Below are 7,515 nucleotides of genomic sequence, written 5' to 3'. Positions count from 1 at the left end.
TTGAGCTTCAGCCCTCTCTTCAGCCCGCCACCTCTCCTCCCAGTCATTTTGTGCTTTCCTGCACTCTGACATTATTTGCTTCCACGCATTCGTCTGTGCTCTGTCAGTGTGGGAGGACAGCATGAGCTCAGAGAACATTTCATCATGAGTGCGTTTTTTTTTCTTTCTAATCTTCACTAGCCTCTGGGAAGGAGAAGATTCTGTGATCATTGAAACACATGCAGCTGGTGGAGAAAAGAAAAAAATGTGACAGCGGTATTTAAAAAGACACATTTTATAAAACAATGGGTACACTCTTTCAGGGTAAATGTTGCTGTTAACATTACATACATAGCACACGTGCTTTCATTACAAGGTCGCATTTTGCCTCCCCACATCGCGTGGCTACCCCCTCAACCCTTCCCCCTCCCCGTGGCTAACAGCGGGGAACATTTCTGTTCAGCCACAGTCAAACAGCCCAGCAGGAATGGGCACCTCTGAGTGTCCCCTTAAGAAAAGCACCCTATTTCAACCAGGTGACCATGAATGATATCTCACTCTCCTGAGGATAACACAGAGAGATAAAGAATGGATGTTGTTTGAACGCCAGCAAATATACACTGAAATGCTTTGTTGTACAATGATTCCCAAGTACGTGCTACTGGCCTGGAGTGGTAAAGTGTCCTACCATGGAGGACGCAATAAGGCTGCCCTCCCCAGAAACCTTTTGCAAAGTCTTTGGGAGTACATCCAGGAGAGCCGCGAATGCCAGGGCAAATTAATCCTTTCACATGCTTGCTTTTAAACCATGTATAGTATTTTAAAAGGTACACTAACCAGAGGTCCCTTCTCCGCCTGCCGGGTCCAGAAGGCAGCCTTGGGTGGGTTCGGGGGGTACTGGCTCCAGGTCCAGGGTGAGAAACAGTTCCTGGCTGTCGGGAATACCGGTTTCTCTGCTTGCTTGCTGTGAGCTATCTACAACCTCATCATCAATCATCATCATCATCTTCTTGGTCCCCAAAACCTGCTTCCGTGTTGCCTCCATCTCCATTGAAGGAGTCAAACAACACGGCTGGGGTAGTGGTGGCTGAACCCCCTAAAATGGCATGCAGCTCATCATAGAAGCGGCATGTTTGGGGCTCTGACCCGGAGCGGCCGTTCGCCTCTCTGGTTTTCTGGTAGGCTTGCCTCAGCTCCTTAAGTTTCATGCGGCACTGCTTCGGGTCCCTGTTATGGCCTCTGTTCTTCATGCCCTGGGAGATTTTGACAAAGGTTTTGGCATTTCAAAAACTGGAATGGAGTTCTGATAGCACGGATTCCTCTCCCCATACAGCGATCAGATCCCGTACCTCCCGTTCGGTCCATGCTGGAGCTCTTTTGCGATTCTGGGACTCCATCATGGTCACCTCTGCTGATGAGCTCTGCATGGTCACCTGCAGCTTGCCGTGCTGGCCAAACAGGAAATGAGATTCAAAAGTTCGCGGTTCTTTTCCTGTCTACCTGCCCAGTGCATCTGAGTTGAGAGTGCTGTCCGGAGCGGTCACAATGGAGCACTCTGGGATAGCTCCCAGAGGCCAATACCATCGAATTGTGTCCACAGTACCCCAAATTCGACCTGGCAAGGCCGATTTAAGTGCTAATCCACTTGTCAGGGGTGGAGTAAGGAAATCGATTTTAAGAGCCCTTTAAGTAAAAAAAAAAGGGCTTCATTGTGTGGACGGGTGCAGGTTTACATCGATTTAACGCTGCTAAATTCGACCTAAAGTCCTAGTGTAGACTAGGGCAAATGCACTAAGTGCATTAAGTCGGCGGAGTGCGTCCACAGTACTGAGGCTAGCGTCGACTTTCGGAGCGTTGCACTGTGGGTAGTTATCCCACAGTTCCTGCAGTCTCTGCTGCCCACTGGAATTCTGGGTTAAGCTCCCAATGCCTGATGGGGCAAAAACATTGTCGCAGGTGGTTTTGGGTACATATTGTCAATCGCCCCTCCCTCTGTGAAAGCAACGGCAGACAATCGTTTCGTGCCTTTTTTCCGTGTGGGCACCGTACTGCTTTCAGCAGACGGTGCAGTAGGACTGCTAACCGTCGTCATTGAACCACCGCTTCCGCTGCCACTCTGCTCTCCTGGTGGTCTCGCGGGGCCGCTTCCGCTGCAACTCTACTCGGCTGCTCTTGTCTCGCCATACCACGGCAAGCGTGCAGCCCGCTCAGCTGTTGTGTCCTGGCAGCAGACAGTGCAGTATGTCTGCAAAACTGGTCATCCAACCACTGCTTCCCCTGCAACCCTGCTCTCCTGCAGACGCCATACCACGGCAAGCATGGAGCCTGCTCAGATCACCGCGGCAGTTATGAGCACTGTAAACACCGCGGCAATTATCATGTAGTATATGCAGAACCAGAACCTGCAAAAGCAGGTGAGGCGGCGATGGCAGCTCAGTGACAAGAGCGATGAGGACATGAACACAGACTTCTCTCAAAGCACGAGCCCCGGCACTTTGGCCATCCTGGTGGCAACGGGGCAGGCTCACGAGGTGGAACACCGATTCTGGGCCTGGGAAACAAGCACAGACTGGTGGGACCGTATAGTGTTGCAGGTCTGGGACGATTCCCAGTGGTTGTGAAACTTTCGCATGCGTAAAGGCATTTTCATGGAACTTTGTGACTTGCTTTCCCCTGCCCTGAGGCGCAAGAATACCAAGATGAGAGCAGCCCTCACAGTTCATGAGTGGTGATAGTCCTCTGGAAGCTTGCAACGCCAGACAGCCACTTGTCAGTCAGGAATCAATTTGCCTGCAAAGCTGTTGTCAAACTTGGGCCCAGGAACACAAACCAAAGGAGAGTGCACATGACCAGGAGAGGGCCACAACAGGGCAAAAGGTCCAAGCACTTACAAAGAAATTCCACATTAAATAAGAGAGGCAGCCCAGGAAGAAGAGGATGGAATGAGCTTTCTATCACTGAGCGTGATCTAAAACAACTCAAATAGAGAGTTATTACACCAATGCCACTGAACTCAGAATTAGATCCACTTTTTCTGTGGCTGAGAGGGGCTCAGGGCAGTGTTGAACTGGCAGAAAAAAGAGTCTCATAGAGAGACACGGTAGGAATCATTCAAGCTGGGAGGTGTAGTTTAAAACAGTGATTCAGTGAGCATACATAATAATACACATTCAGGAAGTGATGTGTAGTCAAGGCAGCAGGGCAACCTGTCAATGCTTGTGAATTAGGAGTAGCAGAATGTAATCGCAAACTGCCTCCCTTCTATTTTTGCAATCACAGATCAATCTTTACTTAGTTGGGGAAAGGAGAAGACAAAATATATCAATGTCTCAAAAGGAACCATCAGAGATGGAGAAACTCTAGAAGATGTGTTTCAGAGTAGCAGCCGTGTTAGTCTGTATCCACAAAAAGAAAGGGAGGACTTGTGGCACCTTAGAGACTAACAAATTTATTTGAGCATAAGCTTTCATGAGCTACAGCTCACTTCATCGGATGCATTCGATGAAGTGAGCTGTAGCTCACAAAAGCTTATGCTCAAATACATTTGTTAGTCTCTAAGGTGCCACAAGTCCTCCCTTTCTTTTTTCTAGAAGATGTAAGTCCTTTCACCTATTTATAGAGTGAGATGTCAAGCAACAAATATCAAAAGCAGCAAATAACTTTCATAAGATTTGGAAAAGATTTGGAAAAATAGCATGACTGGCATTGATACAAAACCACAAATTTTTAAAACCAACATTATGTCTGTCCTCCTTTACAGAGCAGAGTCATGTACATGTACAACAGAAATTTATAAGATCAACTCATTCCAAAGCAAATGCCTGTGGAAGATTTTCAGAGTCCACTGGAGAGAGTTTCTTGTAACATCAGAGCAAACCAATCTAGAGCATCAACTGTAGTAAGACGACAATTATAGACATATTTAGGACACGTTTTAAGATATCACCAACATGACTTCCATGTCATACAATAATATGGACACCACCTGGGAAGAGAAACAGAGGGCAACCTAGAGAAATATTGTGCAGAACAACAGAGGAAAAAAAGCAAATCCATCAGAATGACACTCAGAAGCCTGAACAGACCAGCGCAAGATGAAATAAATGGCAGAAACTGGCAGCTGCCCTATGCACCTGAGAGTGTGGGAGGAGAAAAAGAAAGAAGAGGCATCTGCCATCCCTGCATGCCCCCTTGCAGTCAGGTGTGGCACTATGGGTGTGCCCCATCTTAATTTCCCTAATTGGGGCACCAATAAATTCACTTAAAAGGATCCGGGCAAAGGGAAACAGAATACAAACTAAGAACATAAGTCTATCCTCGTTAATAAGGTTTCAGGGAGGGAACAGTTTAACCACAGTTCATAAAGCCCTCACCTTAGGACCCTGGTTCAGCACTCCTAAACTTAAAGTCCACAAAACAAAATCTTCAATCCTGTTCAGTCTAGTCTCCAGGAGCCTTAGACAGCAACCATTACAGCCTGCATGGCTTCTAGTCCCGTCTTCTCACTTAGCTTCCTATTCCTGTTTAAATAGCAAAGCCCCAGGGTGGGCAAGAGCCTCCAGGATTATACCCAGGCTGTCTTGGTTGTAGGCTCCAGCCTGTCCCTTAATGGGGTACTACACACTTTCACAGACACACTTAATCCTGAGCTCTGGTATGGACTGCTGATGAAGACAGGATGCTGGGCAAGATAGACCATGATTTGACCCAGTATAGCAGCTCTTACATTCTTAACTTTCTCAAGCAGCCAAATAAAGCTTGATGATATAGGGCTGCTGTTTGACGGGCTGGTAATTTTGGTTAATGAGGATGCCTACAGGTACTGAAGTGGTAAGTGGCTGTGATGTTCAGAGGCAAATAATGCTTTGTGTCCTTTCTGAAAAATCTCTGCAGGTGCTGGTTCAGTAGAGCAAAACTTCAATAATGCCCTTGCTTAAAGTTAACCTCTTTAGGTGGACAGCAGCCCAAGAGTTCTCAGAGACTTGGCAGCACCTTTGTCCCTCCAGTCCAACTGCATTTCAGCTCAGTTTTTGGAAAAATCCCTTCTATCAGTGGCAGGCCTCTGTCACCCTTGATGGGAGGGATGTGAGAATTTGAGAGCCACTTCAAGTAGTTTCTGTTCAGAATTAAGGAAATGCATTTGATTGGGATGATAAACTGTACACAGAGGCCTCCAGACAAAGAGGGATCTACTCTGTTATCAATAAAGCAAATTAAAACACAATGGGCCAGATTCACCTCATGGATTTGAAAGCAGTCTTGAGCTTCCAAGAGGTTATTAATAACAAATGTACCAGTAAATCAATGATTTAAGTAGAACTTGATGCTTTAGGACACCACTAGTTCAAATCTGCCCTATGGTGGCAGTGGCCAAATATCCTTTATTGTCTGGTGGATCTTCAGTGCATCTCTGAAATGAATTGGTGGTTCTCAGCCCTGATCCTCCTGAGCAAGTGTTGATATCACAAAAGGGACGATCAAAACTGCCCCCGCCACCTTGCTGTCAGTCCTAGCAGAGTGGCTATGGATTTTTATGGGCCAGTTAGAGCTGGTTCCTCCAGGTCAGCACTAAATCACAGTGGTAGGGCAAACTGACAAAGCTGCTGCTCATACCATACTCATCCTGGTGGCTAGAGAGCTTCAGTCTTCCGGACTGTCAATATGCTATAATGTATGGAAAAGACCTGGAAAAGGGTAAAGCCTTCAATAGTGGAGCTTTCTGTAATTAAGACCATGGAGAGTGAAGCAGGGTGACTGCTTCCAAATGGGTATATATTCGGGGCTACATTCCATTCTTATAAACTAGGGCTGCCGATTAACCGCAGTTAACTCACAATTCAAAAAAATTAATCGCAATTAAAAAATGTAATGGCGATTAATTGCAGTTTTAATCGCACTGTTAAACAATAGAACACCAATTGAATTTTATTAAATATTTTGGATGTTTTTCTACATTTTCACATATATTATATTTTGTGTTGTAATTGAAATCAAAGTGTATATTATTTTTGATTGCAACTATTTGCACTGTAAAAATGATAAATAAAAAATAGTATTTTTCAATTCACCTTATATAAGTACTGTAGTACAATCTTTGTTGTGAAAGTGCAACTTACAAATGTAGATTTTGTTTTGTTTTGTTACATAACTGCACTCAAGAACAAAACAATGTGAAACTTCAGAGCCTACAAGTCCACTCAGTCCTACATCTTGTTCAGCCAATCGCTGAGACAAACAAGTTTGTTTACATTTACAGGAGATAATGCTGCTCTCTTCTTATTTACAATATTACCAGAAAGAGAGAACATGCATTTGCATGGCACTTTTGTAGCTGGCATTGCAAGGTATTTACGTGTTAAATATGCTAAACATTCCTATACTCCTTCATACTTCAGCCACTATTCCAGAGGACATGCTTCCATGCTGATGACACTCGTTTAAAAACAAATGTGTTAATTAAATTTGTGACTGAACTCCTTGGGGGGCAGGGAATTGCATGTCCCCTGCTCTGTTTTGCCCACATTCTGCCATATATTTCATGTTATAGCAGTGTCAGATGATGACCTAGCACATGTTCATTTTAAGAACACTTTCACTGCAGATTTCACAAAATTCAAAGAAGGTACCAATGTGAGATTTCTAAAGATAGCTACAGCACTCGACCCAAGGTTTAAGAATCAGAAGTGCCTTCCAAAATCTGAGAAGGATGAGGTATGGAGAATGCTTTCAGAAGTCTTAAAAGAGCAACACTCCGATGTGGAAACTACAGAACCCGAACCACCAAAAAAGAAAATCAACCTTCTGCTGGTGGCACCTGACTCAGATAATGAAAATGAACATGCGTTGGTCCGCACTGCTTTGGATTGTTATTGAGCAGAGCCTGTCATCAGCATGGATGCATGTCCCCTGGAATGGTGGTTGAAGCATGAAGGGACATATGAATCTTTAGTGCATCTGGCAGGTAAATATCTTGAGACACTGGCTACAACAGTGCCATGCAAACACCTGTTCTCACTTTCAGGTGACATTGTAAACAAGAAGTGGGCAGCATTATCTCCTGCAAATGTAAACAAACTTGTTTGTCTGAGTGATTGGCTGAACAAGAAGTAGGACTGAGTGGACTTTGTTTTATTTATGAATGCAGGGGTTTTTTGTTTGTTTTTTTTTACATAATTGTACACTTGTAAGTTCAACTTTAATGATAAAGAGATTGCACTACAGTACTTGTATTAGGTGAATTGAAAAATACTATTTTTTTGTTTTTTTACAGTACATATACTTATAATCAAAAATACATATAAAGTGAGCACTCTACACTTTGTATTCTGTGTTGTAATTGAAATCAATATATTTGAAAATGTAGAAAACATCCAAAAATATTTAAATACACATCATTCTATTGTTTAACAGTGCAATTAATCACACGATTAATCGCGATTGTTTTAATTGCTTGACAGCCCTATTACAAACCCAATTCCTATTATGTAACAGGATCACAAAGCTAGTCTTTTTCCAAGAAGGGCTGGTGCTGTAACT

This window comes from Lepidochelys kempii, chromosome 9 (assembly GCF_965140265.1).
Source record: "Lepidochelys kempii isolate rLepKem1 chromosome 9, rLepKem1.hap2, whole genome shotgun sequence".
Lineage (NCBI taxonomy): Eukaryota > Metazoa > Chordata > Testudines > Cheloniidae > Lepidochelys > Lepidochelys kempii.
This window is presented reverse-complemented; position numbering follows the sequence as displayed.